Source organism: Chrysemys picta, chromosome 2 (assembly GCF_011386835.1).
Source record: "Chrysemys picta bellii isolate R12L10 chromosome 2, ASM1138683v2, whole genome shotgun sequence".
NCBI lineage: Eukaryota > Metazoa > Chordata > Testudines > Emydidae > Chrysemys > Chrysemys picta.
This window is the reverse complement of record NC_088792.1, coordinates 88,364,379-88,382,159: the sequence shown is the minus strand read 5'-3', so window position 1 is coordinate 88,382,159 and position 17,781 is coordinate 88,364,379. Positions and strand designations below refer to the sequence as shown.

The 17,781-nt window shown below is 43.0% G+C and overlaps 2 long non-coding RNA genes across 2 annotated transcripts in view; one reads left to right on the top strand and one right to left on the bottom strand.

Moving 5' to 3' along the window:
• The window catches only part of LOC135981394 (uncharacterized), a 91,649-nt gene that overhangs the window by 57,457 nt on the left and 16,411 nt on the right, over positions 1–17,781 (bottom strand). The window lies entirely within an intron of this gene.
• On the top strand, positions 4,312–12,096 carry LOC135981393 (uncharacterized). Its single transcript, XR_010598385.1, has 2 exons — positions 4,312–4,707; positions 8,748–12,096. It is a non-coding gene; the product is annotated as an uncharacterized LOC135981393 (long non-coding RNA).

Sequence of the window (17,781 nt, the reverse complement as noted above, 5' to 3'; positions counted from 1 at the left end):
TAAGTAAAATTCTTGTTTTTTAGATTTGAGCATGTTGGCTGCTTTACAGCTTTTGTCTGACATTTCCACAAATTCTCTTTTGTAAGTGTCATGAAATCTGCTTAATTCTCCCTTTGTTTTCTTCGGTGCTATACAAAAAAAACCAGTGCAAACTGCTGCATCTCTCTGAACGCTTTCTCTCTGTGCAGTGCCAAGGAGAGACACTAGAGGAAAAGAGGGGCAAAAAAATCCCTTTACTGAACAAGATAGGGCAAGTGAAAAAAAGCTTCAACAGTAAATGACACATGCCTGGGCAGCTGGTTTCTTCAAGAACCAGATAAGGACAAATGTTTTCTTTTGTACAACCTTGTCAATGTGATTTCACTGCCAGAACTGACTTGTTCACTTCAACACAATGAGAGATGAGGATCCAGAGCAACACCGAGTGAGTATAAAGCACGCGGGGGGGAAAGTTGGCCCTCTCCTTTCCTTTCCAAGATACAACAAAGATATCTGAAGCAGAGGTAGATTTTAGTCATCTCAGCAGCGGAATCCAATTTGCGATCGCGCCTTGGGACACCTATTATGAAGTTTATTAAAGAATATTACCCCAAAGTGGTTGTGACTGTGAGGATGGTGTGACCTCCCATAGGCAAAGTTCGTTGCTCGCGATCTGTTGGGAACAGGCTAGTTAGAGGTGACCGGATTACATTAGAAAATGATATTTTTCTGCAGCAAGCAGAAGGACTTACATAGAGAGACCAACGCCCTTTACATACTATGGGATCCGCAAGCCTGAGCTGCAAGGGAAATAGGAGAGGTGGAGCACAGTTTGCTTGGGTTCCTGGTGACACTATGCTTGCAGAAGGCAGGAACAGGCATAGTGTCTCTATGGGTCCCAAGAAGTACACACCCCTTCAGTACTCGTTAAATGTATTTTTTTTTTTTAGGTGGAGCATACACTCCTCTCATCACGACTCTGTGTCAGTGCTGACCAACTTCCCACTTGCATTCCTCAGCCTTTTGCAACCAGATTCTAAAGTGTTTATTACCATAGCTTGTGGGAACTTCCCAGGGGTTACACAAAACAATGGAATGTGATCAGAAGGGACAGCCAGTTCTCTGCCCAACTCTGTTTTAACCCTGGGTTCTAATTTTATGTACGCTGCCACATTTTCTTCTATTCTGGTAGTTTGGGGGAAGTTTTATTGAATCGGACAGTCTTGCAACCTGATCAGAAGATGCAAAGGGCATAACTCTTCCTGATCTCCATTGGGTGAGCGTTTCAAGGCCTCAGAACTACAGTTGGGAAGATTCTTCCTCTGGCTCCCTCAAGTACATATCTGGGCTCTGTTATTCAGACTGTCCCAGATGATCGTACTTGTATTGGTGGGTTCCAGAAGGAAAGAGAGAGGGTCCCTGAAATAACATGGGCTTGCTTTATTAAAGGCTTTGTAGATCAGCACCAGGACACTGAAGTGGATCTAGTAATTGATATAAAATTATTCTACTTAACTGCCAGGGGGCAAATTTGTCACGTACACATGGGAGAAAGAAGGAGGACAAAATGCAGGGTCAGCTATAGGTAGTCAGGAAGTTCCTTCAAGAGGAAATGTAGCCAAACTCCAAACCTGGAGACAATGGACCTTTCTGTGCCTGTGTCCTGTAGATAGCTAACCGCTTAGTTTGCAAAATAAGCAATGAGGAGGGGGCAAATAGATGAACAATAAGGGATCATAAGAGGGGCAGATACATTATGTATGGTAATGATGGCAAATTTTGGCCAATCATAGAGCGATAGATTATCATAAGCAACTGCATATAATGCTTTGGTGTTAGTGTTTTCTTTGTTCTTGCTGACTTATGAGCTCGAACCTAATTGCAATAGAAATAAATGGATCGCCCCTCCCGGGGCTCCTTGCTTGGCTAGCTGTGTCCATCTCTCCTTATTCCTCAGCTGGAACAGACAGAAATTTCTATGACATAATGAATAGAGAAAGAGATGAATACTGGTGTTATGCACAAGCTGTAGCTTGTTTTTCAGCTTCTTGTTAGGAGCCAGAGAGTGTGAATTTGGGGGGTGGGGGGCAAAAAGGTACAAACTGCTGTGACCTGGTCATTGTCCAAGAGGAATGGACAGATTCTGCTTGCTAGCTAAAGATGGAAGGTATCAAGCTTTGATGGCCGTTGCTGTTTGCATACCCAGAGTTAGCAATAAGCCCAGCATGATCAAGGCTACGCTGCCTTATCTACCAGTGGATCGGTGTTCTTCATTTAGGCTCCAATTTCCTCTTTGCACTGAGATAGCTGAGAAGCAACGCTGTCAGAGCAGCCTGGGGGAAAAAAAAAAGAGAAACCTGTGTGTCACGAGCATATTGCAGGTCATATTGTCCACTATAGCCCCTAACACAGACATTGTATAAGACCGGTGACTGAAATGAGATGATGTGATGTCCATGCCCTTGGAACGTGTTTCAGGAAATGTTATTTCAAGCTCACTAAATCAGCAGTTTCTGCACTGAAACATCATTATTTCAAGTTGTATGGAAAAATGGCAATTGTACATGAACTGAAGAGGGGAATGGTATAACAATATCTGTAAAATTAGGGCCTGAGAAGACAGGTCTCCTAAAGCTATCTTACATTGTTCATTTCCCAGTTAACTTCCGCTGGATGTTAAAAAGCAATGCTCAAAAGAATCAGTGGGAGTGGAATGTCGGTCATGAAAGAATTTTACATTCAGAAGTGTGCTATTTACATGGACTGTTCGTACAACCAACACAATCACAGCAGGAGGAGAATGGAGGAGCTGGTGCATTCCTGTACAAAGGGACTTACATCTACTAACAATAAGAACAAAATCATTGCCTTCTCAGTGTTGGGGGACGACCTGTACCTGTTGCTGGAAAGGATTAGATATTTATATAGAGAGTGAAAACATCTACTGTTACAGAAGATAGAATAAGCAATGTTTATAAGAAATGTAAATCTTCATACTCCAGGGCATAGGACAACCACTAACTGATGGGGGTCAGGAATAATTTCTCCTTGGGACAGTCTCTTGTCCTTGGGACAGGTTATTCTTTAACTTGCCCACTATAGCATCTCTTGCACTTTCCATGGAAGAATCAGGTTTTGTTCACCATCAGATACCACTGGTCCGATCCAGTATAGCAGTTCTTATGTTCCTAAGAATCATTATCTTCTGTATTCCAAGTGACTCAACTAGACCTTTCCTTGATTATATGAAAAGCATTTTCATGTGGTTTCTTATCGCCCTGACAAGCACATGGGTCACTGTAGAATAGTCCGTGTCCTGCATTCTTTCTGACATCTGAGCCTTATTTCACAGCAGCTGTCAGCTCCTATGGCAGAGCAGATAAAAGCACTTACACTGTGGTGCCAGGCTTAGGAAAATGCCTAGCTCATGCTGCATTTGTTTGCAGAGGTTAATCAGATTCAGAATGTCTCTAGAATTTTGAAGTGAAAGTACTGAAGAGCTGAGATGTTTGTGCAATGGGTGAACCCCCTAAAGAGCACAGAGAAACCAAGGGGTGAAGTAAAATTACTCTGTGTCCAGGGAATAGTCCCATAACAAGCTTTCAACTACACTTACCTACACTAGACTATCAAGAAACCTGATAACATATCTGTATAAAAAGTACATCTTCTGCCTATAGGAAAACAAAGTATTTTACTTTCCACATCTACAGGAGCAGCCAGAACACACATTCTCCTCACACCCCCCATAAGCAATTTCAGGGACCAGTTCCCTATCCCCTACCTTGTGTCAGGCAAGTGGCATCTCTATTCTGATTCGGTTTCATTCTCCTTCCCCATCTTTCTCTCTCCCTCCCACATGTCTCTTCTATCTGCCTTTGAGGTCTCTGTTTTGTACCCAAACCCCACCCCCCTCCAGTCTTTTACTCTCTGCCATTATTTTCCACCTCCCCAAAAGTCCTGACTCCTCTTGCTCTTCTTCCCAAGATCACTAGACAAAGGAAGAATGTGGCTGCCATCACCTCTGGGTGCCGTATTGCTGTCTCTCAGCTGCTTGCAGCATTCTTTCAGCTCCCCAGCTCCACCGCTGCAAACATAGCTCTGCAGTGAAAGACAGTCGGCACAGCCAGGAGGATGAGAAGGAGCTTAGAGACAGAAGGCACTCTGAGTGGTTATGGAGAAAATGTTTGAGCTACTGATCTGCCTCCCACATGCCCTACAGCAGCTGGGCAAGCAGCCCTCAGTGGCAGGCAAGTATTGAAGATTTACACACACACACACACACACACACACACACACACACACACACACACACACACACACACAGAGAGAGAGAGAGAGAGAGCTATAAATAGCTAACCAGGAAGCCAGATTCAGAAGCTAGAGAAAAGGGAGCAAAAAGCTTGATCTTTCAGCTAAAAGCTGGAGGTCAGGTAGGTCTGCTTTCAACCCTATCAGTCAGGTTACATTTTGAAAACGCCCTCTACAATGGTAAGGGCTAGAAACTTTCTTTTGAAAGCGACACTTTAGAAAAAAAGCAGAGCAGAGTTTAGCAATGACAGCAAAGAAGCCAAAAACCATGGTGGAGGCAGCTATCCCTGGAGCAGCCAGGAGGGAGCCAGTGACAGGGGAAATGACTTGCTTTGAAATTCTGCAGGAGACAACCAGACATCAGACCAGGAGCCCAGAGCTCCCAACAAATACGAGAGGAGAGCTGCTTACTATTAGGTGCAGTATAACCCACTACATGTTATTTTTGCTATGTCTACGATCAGCTAGGGCCTATGATTTTAAAGGGCTACCCCTGATACCATTGCTGATTTAAACTTCAGGTGGAGTCAATTAGGAAGAAGCAGAGACTAGAGGGGCCAGGCATGAGATGGAGAAGCAGAACCGTAGCCAGCAGTTTAAATTTTATTTTCACTTTTTCAGTGTTTTTAAATTTCCATTTGATATTTTAGTTTTTTTTATCTTTTTGCTTTATACACTGATTGCTACAACACACACAGACACACACAAACTGCACCTTGGCATTTGCTTTGTAGGAACAATTTTTCTTAGCCTAAGTATAGAAAACACCACAGTAAATTCAAATACTGGAGTAAATGTTCAGATTATCTCTTTTTAAAAGAGGCAACCACCGTGTTTAATTCAAGGCTTGGATTTAAACTAATCTTACCCTCCACACACATATTACACAGGGCCAGATTCCAATACCCTTTGTGATACTTTACTTCATAAGAAGTCTTATTGACATAAATAGGATTATTCATTTAGGGTCTGATCTAAAGCCTATTGAAATCACTAGTGATCTTTCCATTGACTTCAACTGGCTTTGGATCAGGCCCACAGTAAAGTTGTCTTCTGTGTGAGTAACTAAGAATATTAGAATCTGGCCCACAGTGAGATGGTGTTATCATAGAATATCAGGGTTGGAAGGGACCTCAGGACGTTATCTAGTCTAACCCCCTGCTCAAAGCAGGACCAATCCCCAGACAGATTTTTGCCCCAGATCCCTAAATGGCCCCCTCAAGGATTGAGCTCACAATCCTGGGTTTAGCAGGCTAATGCTCAAACTGATGAGCTATCCCTCCCCCCCTTATAGAAGATGGTGTAAAAACAACCTTTAGGGCCTGTTGTCCTGCTCAACCTTCAATGCCATTGAAGTCAGTGTTGTTACATTGGGATACAGGCTGTGTGTGATGAGAATCAAGCCCCATCTGGAGCCACATATACTTGTCTGAAGCATGGCAGCTCTAAAGTGAATACTTTGAAATGCTGCAAGTTATAAGTAGTGTGAAGTGCTTAGTCTGCATTTTCATAGTCTGTGTCAGAGGGGTTTTGTTGTATTTAGTCTAAATGCCAAAATGAAGTGTGGGTTAAAAAATAAAACAACTCCAGCCCTCAGAAGCGTTATTATGCATGCCTGCATCTCAACAGTTTTTCACAGTTTTCCAGCGTAGGAGGAAAGTGCTTGACACTAGAGTTCCAAATATGTCTTTTAGAGCCGGCTCCTGCTACTTTTTGGCCTACACACACTTGAGAAACACAATGAAATGCTCCTGCATTGAATTTATACACAGGCCTTCTTAAGAATATGAAACAATAAGAAAATTAGATCTCAGCATCTATAACCCAAACGGAACCACTAGAAGTGGCACAGATATGGATTCCCTGCTATATTCAACATAAAGGGCTGTTTAAACTAGGTGAAAGACTAAGAAGGTATTAAGTCAGAAGAGTAGTAAAAGAAAAAAGTCATAAATTTCCATCTACTTCAGCTACAGAAGCAGAGCATCGAAACAGGAGCACAAGTTGTAATTTTGTGTTGTCTTGTATTCCATGTGAAGATTTCAACTGTGGCTGGCTTACAGTTAGGAAGAACTGGTGGCGGGTATCATAAGCTGGGGGAGGCTGTGCCTTCCCCAAACAACCAGGCATGCCCCCGCTCATGCTCCGCCCTCAGACCCACCTCTGCGGCTCCTCCTGTGCGGTGGCCCCAGCTTGGGCTGCACAGCCCACCCTCCCAGCGCTGGGGAGGCTAGGACCACGCAGCCCGCCCTCCTAGCATTCCGGGGCTGGGAGCAGGGGGGCTAACCTGGGCAGGGGCTAGCAGCCACGGTGAGAGGACTCTGAGCTCTGGTGGGGGGGTGGAAGGGGTGGGGCCTCGGGTGGAAGGGGCAGGGCTGGGGGCTAGCCTTCCATAGCCAGCAGTTCACACGCCGCCCATGGGAAGAAGACTAGAAAATATAACTAATTTTTCAGGGGGTTGCAAAAAAAAAAAAAAAAAAAAAAGTGTGGAAGGTGCTAGTTCAACAGCACTAAAGGCCGAAGTCTTCACTCAGCCACATCATAGGGATGGCACAGAGAGGGGCAGCACAAGCCACTCCATTCTGCCTCAGTCTTGTTCTGGAGGGAGCACTCACTATGCCCATTAAGTCCTTGGCCTCTCCACTAGCACTACCAACAAGATGGCTGAGTTCGGGCCTGTCTACTTGGAAGGGGGTTGAGACCACTAGCTAGAACTCACCAAATAGCTATCGCTACCTGCCTGGGCAAGATTCTAACCAGTAGCCTAGAGGTGGAAATCCCATTGTCAGTCCCCATCCTATCCAATTTATCTTCTTTTAAAAGTGAGTAGACCCAATCTGACCTCAACTTCATCTTCAGTTATACGGTGCAACCTTATTTAAGTGAATCAAGCTGATTGCATGTAACAGAAAGCAGAATATAGCCTATGTGTCTATGTGACCTAATATTATTCATGTTCGAGGTACAAAGCTTTCAGAGAAAAAATGCTGGTGATAATCTGGAGCTCAGCACAGCCTCAACACTGCAGAATGAACGTGACCTCTCTTTTGTATCAAACCTAATATATTATACAGGAGAAAAGAGAACTCAGACAAGTTCTTGACTGTAGGTTTTGTCTTTCATTTCAATTTAAATCTTAATACGTGGTGGGGCTTTTAAAAAAATAATGTTGAGAGCTCTGTATCACGACTGTGTCATTCTCTTCAATCATTCTGTTTCCTTTTGAGAACAAAATGACACTGAAAAGCATGAGAGCTATGTGGGTAGTGATACTAGTGAAGAACCTGCTGCTTGATTCTGCCCACTAAGATACCAAAAGAAACTGCCTGCTCTTACTGAGAGCATCACCTACTACTTCCCTAACACAAAAATGCTGCAGTATTCTGCAATAACAGAGCTCAACATTGACTTGTGTCCATTTATCCTTTTATGTTCGTATTGGTGTGGGGGAGGAATGAATTAACAAGCTGAGGAACTGCGAAGGGGCAAGCTCAGCATGAGTGAAAGCATGGAGTGTTGTGGGAGGCATATAAATAGAGAGCTTGGGGCCTTATTAACGGCCAGCAAGTCTTGTCTCCGGTAGATATTGCAGCTGCATCTTTTCATTATTTTATGACTGTGGTAGCCTTAAATGAATTATATAATGGGGGGAGGGAGTTTAATATAATTTCAAAAATAAAAATTGAAAACCAATTTGGGGAATATTTAGATTATTTAAATAAAGTGCACAAGGGTATGTTTAGTGATAGTTATTACCAGGGTAAGAAAAGGGCAGATTTTACAAAATTGGTAATGGACCAGTTAAACATCAGCGAATGAGAACCACAAGCTGCATTCAGTGTCAGTTTAGGGTATAGAAGAGTGATAGGATCAAACCTTGAGATGGCACATTTAGCTAATCTGGAGAAAGCCATTTAAAAATAGACATTTGAAAGAACAGATTCTGAGATATGGTCACATTTCCTATAGTCCTGGGATATATGATTTAAGCTACTGTAGCAGCAATAATACAGTAGATTCACTAATCTGCAGTTCATTGAACAACACACTGTGTAATCTGCACAAAATATCAGCAATTTTTTCCCAACTTCACAGCAAAGATGTGATATCAGCTACTGTAGTGAGGTCTCCTGTTACACGTCCCTTTTTTAATTCATCCAGAAAAATATAAGGGGGAGGGGCAATCAGTTCTCCATCTCATTCTTTTCCCATCCCATTTGCACCTTAGTGGTTGGCATATTCTCTTCGATGATTAAACTGTACTGTATATACAGTGGACCTAGACTAATCAATCAGGTCTTAGAGAGACCCTGGCTGGTGACACTAGGCAGCACAGGTTTGTGTTATTCTGGAAGCTAGAGCCAGGGAGAATTACAGAGTCTGTCTATATCGATTGGTCACAACAAAGAATCCTCTATTTGTTAATTACAACCAAGCTCTCTCTGCTCTATCACAAGGGACATTACATTGGCATGGGGGACACGTGTCTCACACATGGAGGCAGCAGCCAGCAAAGCAGAAAATCATCATCAGGTACATCCAGCACAAAAGCTGCCAGAAATGAGGGAAAGGCAAACGTGAAATCCAGCGTCAATAAGCTGCTAGTTTCCCTCTGTTCTGAAGGGGTTACACCATCCCGCCGACAATTTGCTTCTTCGATCCTGTTACATCAAAGCCCTGCAGGAGAAATCGGAATCGGAGTAACCCCTGCAAAAAATGGCAAGCTGGGTATTTTCCTGAAGCTGGCACCATCAAATATGTTTCTCTTATCTGCTCTGCCATAGGAGCTGACAGCTGCTGTGAACTAAGGTGCTGCATGGCCCGACAAGGAAGCATGCTAATTACGGTGTGACAAGGCAGGTAACACAATAAAACTTTATACCGCTGAAGCCGGATAGATTACTGCCAGCTCTTCAAGTACAGCTCAAGAGGTTCGCTAATAGGGCTGTTTAGAACTATTTTTCAGAAACACCTCTGCTTTGGCTGAGGTTGTAGTCACAAGATTTGCTTTTATGCCATTCCCAGGGTTTGCCTCTTGCCCCAAGACTTTAACAGATGATTTCTTGCCTTTGGATGTGAAGTGTTATTGTCTGTCCAATTAACACTAATTAAAAAAAAACACGTGCCAAGCGGAATAGCTACAAGAAAAAAAATAGAAAAGCATTCTGCAAGATTTTGGGGAGCATGGTAAGAAACAGAAACCCAAACACTGAACCCTCTGTGTGATGGTATGAGTTGCCCATGGGAAATAATCCCTTCAGTAAGTCAACCATGCCAATTTTCTCTCATACAGTATCTGACATGAATTTCTACTCTGAATGCCACTGAAACAGAAAACCTCCAATATATGCATGGATTAGCTGACATATGCTGCTGGAGATTTGACATACATTAGGCTGTACATCAAGCTGTGGCTGGTATTATATACACCCTATGGGCAAGATTCTGGCTTCGCGATGGGTGGCTGGGTAGAGCTCTAGCAGATGAGCAAAGGTGGCTTGAAGCATTCTACCTCCACAGGGCAGAATACCTCAGGATGGCACTGTGGGAATGCTCTCATTAATGTGCCTTACTGCTACTTTGGAAAGATACAGCCTGACTTGTAACTGCTCCTGTTACATGATGCCTGCAGGAGAACAGAAAAGGGGTCCTGGCCACACTCCCACCAGTCTGGCCATACCCTCCTGGGGCCTTAGAGACTCATGGTGCGAGCTGAATCCCCACACTAGTGCTCAAAGGATCATTAAATCTGTATGGTAGCCAGCTCTTTGTGAGCATGCTGCAGGAGAAAAGGTTCCCAGAGCTCTCTTCCCTATAGGGAACCTGTGCAGGGGAAGTCAGAATTCTGCCATATTATATTATATATAGGATCTAGTAAATCTAGATCTGTGATTTAAGTTATTTTCCCTAAATGCTAATAAACCTACTAGCTTAATTTGAAAATAAGAAGGGATTTTAAAAGAAATATACACTTATCTGCAGGAGTTATAATTACATCCAGATTTGGGGTCAAATTCAGCCCTATTTATTCCCACTTATCCAAGACTATGGTGGCTGCCATCCTCCTCCTAGATGTCTCCTCCTTATTGCCATCTCCTTTGTCAGAGAAGGAAAGTGGAGAAACCCAATACCCATCCAGGTAATAAACAGGGAGCCAGTCTTCTTTGCCCATCTCTGTTCTGAAATTTTCCGTGCAGTCCTCTCAATCACACCCCTCATTACATAGAATCATAGAACTGGAAGGGACCTCAAAAGATCATCTAGTCCAGTCCCCTGCACTCATAGCAGGATTAAGTATTACCTAGACCATCCCTTACAGGTGTTTGTCCAACCTGTTCTTAAAAATCCCCAGTGATGGAGATTCCACAACCTCCCTAGGCAATTTTATTCCAGTGCTTAACCACTCTGACAGTTAGGAATTTTTTCCTAATGTCCAACCTAAACCATCCTTGCTGCAATTTAAGCCCATTGCTTCTTGTCCTATCCTCAGAGGTTAAGAACAATTTTTCTCCCTCCTCCTTGTGACAACCTTGTATGAACTTGAAAACTGTTATCGTGTCCCTTCTCAGTCTCCTCTTCTCCAGACTAAGCAAACCTAATTTTTTCAATCTTCCCTCATAGGTCATGTTTTCTAGACCTTTAATCATTTTTGTTGCTCTTCTCTGGACTTTCTCCAATTTGTCCACATCTTTCCTGAAATATGGCGCCCAGAACTGTACACAATACTCCAGTTGAGGCCTAATCAGTGCAAAGTAGAGCGGAAGAATTACTTCTCGTGTCTTGCTTACAACACTCCTGCTAATACATCCCAGAATGATGTTTGCTTTTTTTGCAACAGTGTTACACTGTTGACTCATATTTAGCTTGTGGTCCACTATGACCCCCAGATCCCTTTCCGCAGTACTCCTGCCCAGACAGTCATTTCCCATTTTGTACGTATGCAACTGATTGTTCCTTCCTAAGTGGAGTACTTTGCATTTGTCCTTATTGAATTTCATCCTATTTAGTTCAGACCATTTCTCCAGTTTGTCCAGATCATTTTGAATTTTAATCCTATCCTCCAAAGCATTTGCAACCCCTCCCAGCTCGGTATCATCCGCAAACTTTATAAGTGTACTCTCTATGCCATTATCTAAATCATTGATGATGTTCTCTCTGCCACTTTTAGTGTACCCACCTTTGGCCCTATGGTGTATTGAGGACTATGTTGGAATTGCAAGCAATCACTTTAAGGGTGGGTGAGTTTTCCTTGTCCTGCTTGCAGGCAAGAGGGCTCTGTAGCAAAGTGTGCAATCTGAGTCAGCTGAAAAGAGCCAGTTTAAAGCAAGGTGGAATGAATTGTGCCCCTCTGCCACAGGGAGCAGACTGTTTTCTCTCTCTTTCTGGCTTTGGGTTCTTGTGTATTATCACTCTGAACTCTAAGAATTAAAGTAGTGCTACATTGCAACCTTCCAGCAAGAGTATGTATGTTTTTTATCTAACTTCTCTTTGCATGCCGTGAACATAACATCGTCCAATGGTGCTCCCCTCCTGTCCTCCCAATCTGGTGCTGTAATGACTCCAGATGCTGCAAAAAAACCAGACACAACTACTACATAAATTAAACATACCTGAGATGCCATGGTAGAACCCTGGTCTGTAATAGGATGAGAGGGAATGGAGAAAGAGGGTCAAGTTTCAGGAGGGACATAGTTTGATGGGACAGGAATGCAAGCTGGTGGCTGGATTGCTACCAAACAAACGCAGGACTCCCAGGTTGTTACACTCTGCCGCTATGCATGCTCAATAAAGGTATCTTTCTTACAACGCTGCCTGACTACCACATCATTTATTGCTAATTAAATATGGTCCTTCAGTTGCAAAGATATGGCCTCTTGCACTTAAGCTAAAGGAGAACTTCCTTAGCTAGCAATAGTAGGTTCCTTGCTCTTTGGGTTCAAAAGGGTGTGAGCAAGAGACAGTTAATCAAATCCAGGAAAAGAATTAAAACTGAAGCTAGCTAAAATAAAGTAAGGAACCGCCTAAAACATTTCAAACACTATTTTGGCCAAAGCAGAGGTTTGGGGATTTTTTTTCCACCTCCTTGTCTTTAATACAGCTACAAACTTTGCTGGTTCCAATTTGTAAGTTTACCTCTTGAAATCTAGCATGAAAGGGAAACACTCTATAAAATCTAGCACTAGCAATGGTACATGCCTGGGAAGGGGGTGTTGGTGCATAAATCAACCATTATCATGTCAGCACTAATATCATGGCTGACACATCTGAGGGCACACCTGTTGCAACTACCACAAATGTAATCACTTCCTATTATTTTTCTTTCCACATATACTCTCACTGAAAAGGTTATTTTCTTTACAGATGATACACTACTTCACTTAGCCCAGCATATGAAAGGAGTAAAAGTGGAGATTATTACTGAGATGACCCTTCTGTCAGTCCTTTGATGATAGCTCCTCAAATCCAGACAAAAAATAAGGTTACCCAGCGGCTTTAATGAACTATATTTAATTGATGTCTGACATTAACTAACCCTCATGAGAGAGATTATACTTTTGTCGCAGACAGACATCATTCATATCCTCACATAAATCTAGTGTTTATTGAGTAGGACAATTTATATCATCTTACAAAATGTCAAATAGATTGGCTCTTGCTCCAGTTTCTAATTTCCTGATATAATGAATACATACATTCATTGCTTGCTAGAAAGTGGATCTCAGAGTAGAGTCTCAGATTATACTTCCTGACTTTAAAATTAATTACTGACAGATTAAAAAATATTAATTAGGAACAGCAAGATCCATCTATTGTCATTTATACCTAGCAGTCATCATAGTATCTCAACACTAGGATTGCCCAGTGCAGCAAGAGAAGGAAAACATTTGCAAAAGCAAGTCTGCAAAATTACTTGAGGTTGGAATTTGCAAAGGAGCTTCTGGTAGCAGGGGTCCAGGGGCGGCTCCAGGCACCAGCGCACCAAGCGTGTGCCTGGGACAGCAAGCCGCGGGGGGTGACCTGCCGGTCGCCGTGAGGGCGGCAGTCAGGCTGCCTTCGGCGGCGTGCCTGCAGGTGGTCCGCAGGTAATGCAGATTCAGCAGCAATTCGGCGGCGGGTATGCCGAAGGCGCAGGACCGGCAGGCATGCCGCCGAATCCACGTTACCAGCAGACCTCCCGCAGGCACGCCACCGAAGGCTGCCACACTGCCGCGCTTGGGGCGGCAAAATACATAAAGCCGCCCCTGCAGGGGTCCAGTTCCATGTGGGCTCTAACTCCCACATGTGCCTTTGAAAATCTCAATACAAAAGGCTACATGGAGTAAATTGCCAGCTAACTCTTGTGATTTTTAATCAAATGGCACCTGATTTTCACTCAGTGATAAGTCATTTTAAAATGTGATCCAAACTCTGGCCAAATTATATGCTCGCACAGCCCCATTGACTCAGTGTTTTTGAAGTTGTCTAGGCTTTTGTTTGCTCTGAGAGATAATTATTTTTATTATGTTTGCCTATATCTAGTCTATTTTTATACTTGCTTATGCAACGGAGAGCTCACTACCTGTGCAAATCAAATACTGACTGGAAGGTGTGGCAGGGCTAAAGCACACGAGGGAAAGTACATGAGAGGAAGGGAAACTCATGTCTTAAAAGCGCCAAAACACTTAGAGCTATGAGAGTTCTAAAACAAGAGAAGCTGGAAACTCCCAAATTTCAGTTATTTTTTCAAGTAAAAGGTAGAAATTTACCCGTGCAATATAGATGGGTGGGCAAGCGTGGATCATATGCAAATAATATCTTTGGAGATAAAGATTTACAGGTGAGTAAATCACTTTTTTCAAAAGGTGTCATTTGTAACACAGCCACACTCCTGGAGACTAAAGAATACAGGGTTGTCTCCATAGATGTAAGTCTCAGTATATGCTATTATTAAAAATGTTTAAAGTTAAGCCACTCCTGGGAGTGGCTTTTCACCATTACTAAACTGGTGGAAAAAAAGCAATTTTCTCTCTCACATTATTTGCAAAATTAAATAAATAAATAAAAAAACTTTGAGAGAGATGATGAAATTCTCACTCCATCAACACTAAATACAATGACTATTAAACTGCATCTCATGAATATGTAATGAAAGCGCAAGATCCATTTCTCTGCTGGTACTGTTTCCAACAGCTGCCTTTCGGTAGTAGGAACACCATTTACACACACACATCCAGGTCTCTTGCTGGTAAGTGTCTGCCTAAACCAGAACCTTCTCTTCAGCAGGTATCATAATTTACTGCCTGGAAAATTACTGCGTTGTCACAAACACAACTTTGCTTCTCATGGGCACGATCAGGATGGAGTAGGTTCGGATAGTCAACGTTTGTCCATATACCATTCACCCAAACCACTTCAATACCTAGGAGAAACAGCAACCCAAATATATCTTGGGGACCTGCATTCCTTGTGCACCAACACTGAAGTTCACATGAAGAAGAAAGTTTCCTCTAGCTTTGTGCATAAAGGGCCCAGGGACAGAGCACTCAGGGAATGGCTCTTGATTCTATTTGTTTTCACCACCAGTCTATCTAACTAGTTTCTTAACCAGGCCCATTTACCATAGTATGTGTGATACATGAAGGGGGGGGCGGAGTAGCTCCCTTTGATGGACACTCAGCCAGCCAGCTAGCTGTAAAATCCCTCTTGGTCTGTTCTCTGCTTGCTTTACCTGTAAAGGGTTAACAAGCCCACAGGTAAAAGAAAAGGAGTGGACACCTGACCAAAAGAGCCAACGAGAAGGTAGAACTTTTTAAAATTGGGAAAGAAACTTTCCCTTTGTCTGTCGTTCTCTGGGCTGCAGGGACACGGAGCAGCAATGCTATAAGCAGAAATGCTGTGTAAGGTTTGAATCAGGTATGAAAATGTATCTTCCATACCTAGAAAAAATAATTTGGATTGGGAATGTTTAGTTAGACGCTATCAGGTTCATTTCTTATTTTGGCTTGTGGATCGCCTCTGTGCTAACCCCTGATGCTTTTGTTTGATTGTAACCTTTAAGCTGAACCCCCCAAGAAAGCCATTTTGGGTGCTTAATTTTTGTAATTGTTTAGTTTAAGATCTAGCAAAAAGCCTAAGTTCCAGGTGTATTTTTTTCCTTTTGGTTTTTAATAAAATTTACCTTTTTTAAGAACAGGATTGGATTTTTGGTGTCCTAAGAAATTTGTGCAAGTTGTTTGATTAGCTGGTAGCCACAGCTAATTTCCTTTGTTTTCTTTCTCAGCTCATCCCCAGAAGGGGGGGCAGGGGGTGAAACGACTTGAGGGTACCCTACAGGGGGGAATTCCCAAGTGCTCCTTCCTGGGTCCAAGGTTTGTTTGTTTTTTTGCATTTGGGTGGTGGCAGCGTTTACCAAGCCAAGGTCAGAGAAAAGCTGTAACCTTGGGAATTTAATAAAAGCCCGGAGTGGCAAGTATTAATTTTTAGAACCCTTGCGGGCCCCCACTTTCTGCACTCGAAGTGACAGAGTGGCGATTCAGCCTTGACAGTATGTGAATGGCTCCATCCAGAAAGCCAGAGATTGTTGACCTTCAGGGCACACTGCGTTCTGCATATTTACTCAGGCTTTTCTCCGAAGGGCAGCTTGAGGAACTGTGGGAGGCTTTCTTGCAGTTTGGGGAGTTCTGACTAACTGACTATCTGTCTATCTAGCTTGTTCTAAGGCATGTGGTTGAATGTTTTCTGCACAGCCACCTAGCCCTTGCGATGGGGGACATTTTACGGATGATAGGTCCAATCCTACAAAGTGCTGAGCATCTCCTGCAAGGTGCCGAAGGCCTTCAACACCCTTTCACGTCAGTGGGAGCTGAGGGACACTCAGCACACCAGAGGAATCGCTCAGCACTTTGCAGGGTTTGATCCTGAAAAAAATAAATTAAATAAGAGAGAAATGTGGGAGAGGGAGGCTGAATGTCTTCTCTATCTCTCTCTTGGGTGGCCTTAGTCTTCTTTCATCATCCCCTCTTTCATTTTCAAAGCACCAGAGCACACCACTTTTCCAGACTAAAGTGTTTTAATCTGCAGCCAAATAAAAACATTTCCATCATTCATATTCTCTAGGTCTATAGGGGCCCATACAAAACGGTGAGATATTCCGATCATTAAAAGTGACAATACATATGTGCATTACCATCCATTATGTCGGACCAGAAATATTGTTACAACACTAGCATTATATTGGGAGGCGGGGGAAACTGTTAGCCAAAAGCTCATCCACATTTGGATTAATAGTGCAAATATCCAACTGTCTGATTATTGTATATGTCCTTGTGTAGATATTTTCAAACTCATGCTGTCTCTGTAATTGTGACTAAAAAGGCCATCAGATTCGGAACATTGTTTCCCATATTTCTGAGTTACATTTATGGGCTAAGACACGCCAGGGTACACTGTGCTGTTGCCTTGTAGTACTTCAAAACATGGCAGGGGAACTGCAATTCTGGACTAAAGATGCATTAGCACGACTATCTGAGGGCAACTTGCACAACACCTGCTCATTCTTAGCTTAGCTCTAGTCTGCTATGAGCCCCTCACTTTCCTGAGCAATACATTTTATACAGCTATGCCAGCAATAAATAAATGAATAAATAAACCCTTGCTGAAGCTGGAATTGTAAGCATATAGCAGTAAGTTAAGTTGAAAAAGCCTTAATAGAATTCAACAGTTGAAATGCTGAAAGGCCCCAAGGCCCGGGAATTTAAAGTTAAGGTTACACATTAAAAAGACAAGTGTCAGAGGGGTAGCCATGTTAGTCTGAATCTGTAAAAAGCAACAGAAGGTCCTGTGGCTTTCGTGGGTAAGAACATTGGCTTTTGTGGGTAAGAACCTCACTTCTTCAGATGCAAGTCTGAAGAAGTGAGGTTCTTACCCACGAAAGCTTATGCTCCCAATACTTTTGTTAGTCTTAAAGGTGCCACAGGACCCTCTGTTATTAAAAAGACAAAAATTCAGGCACTGGAAAATATGGTAATGCTGAGTTAAGGTACCGCAAACATGTCCCCATCAATTTGTGCACCCTTGTTGTACTGTTGCTATGTTTCTATGATGTGTAGCACAGCAAGCTGGCAGGTTAACCCCTAGATAGCTTGGCAATTCAGACCACAACTGATTTACAGCACAGCATCCATAGCCTAACTGCAAAGGCAACAAGTGCTGGTTCTCAGCCTGTGGAGCAGGCCTCTGTGCAGGGGTGAGAGACTCTGCAGGTGAGGGTGTGACGGAACGCACCTCTGTATTCACACCCTACATGCTATCGTAATATTCTTTGTATGAGGCATGCCTGGTGAGGTGAGGTATCAGTTGAAAACTCATAACTTGCTGATCTGTAATATCATGGTAAAATGCAAAAAGCAACATGGTGTGTTAAGGTACGAGCACAAGCTGAAATCATGACTGAAGTGTGTTTCCCAGATAAGTCTGGGGAGGGACTAAAACAGTTTCCCAAAGGCAAAGGGC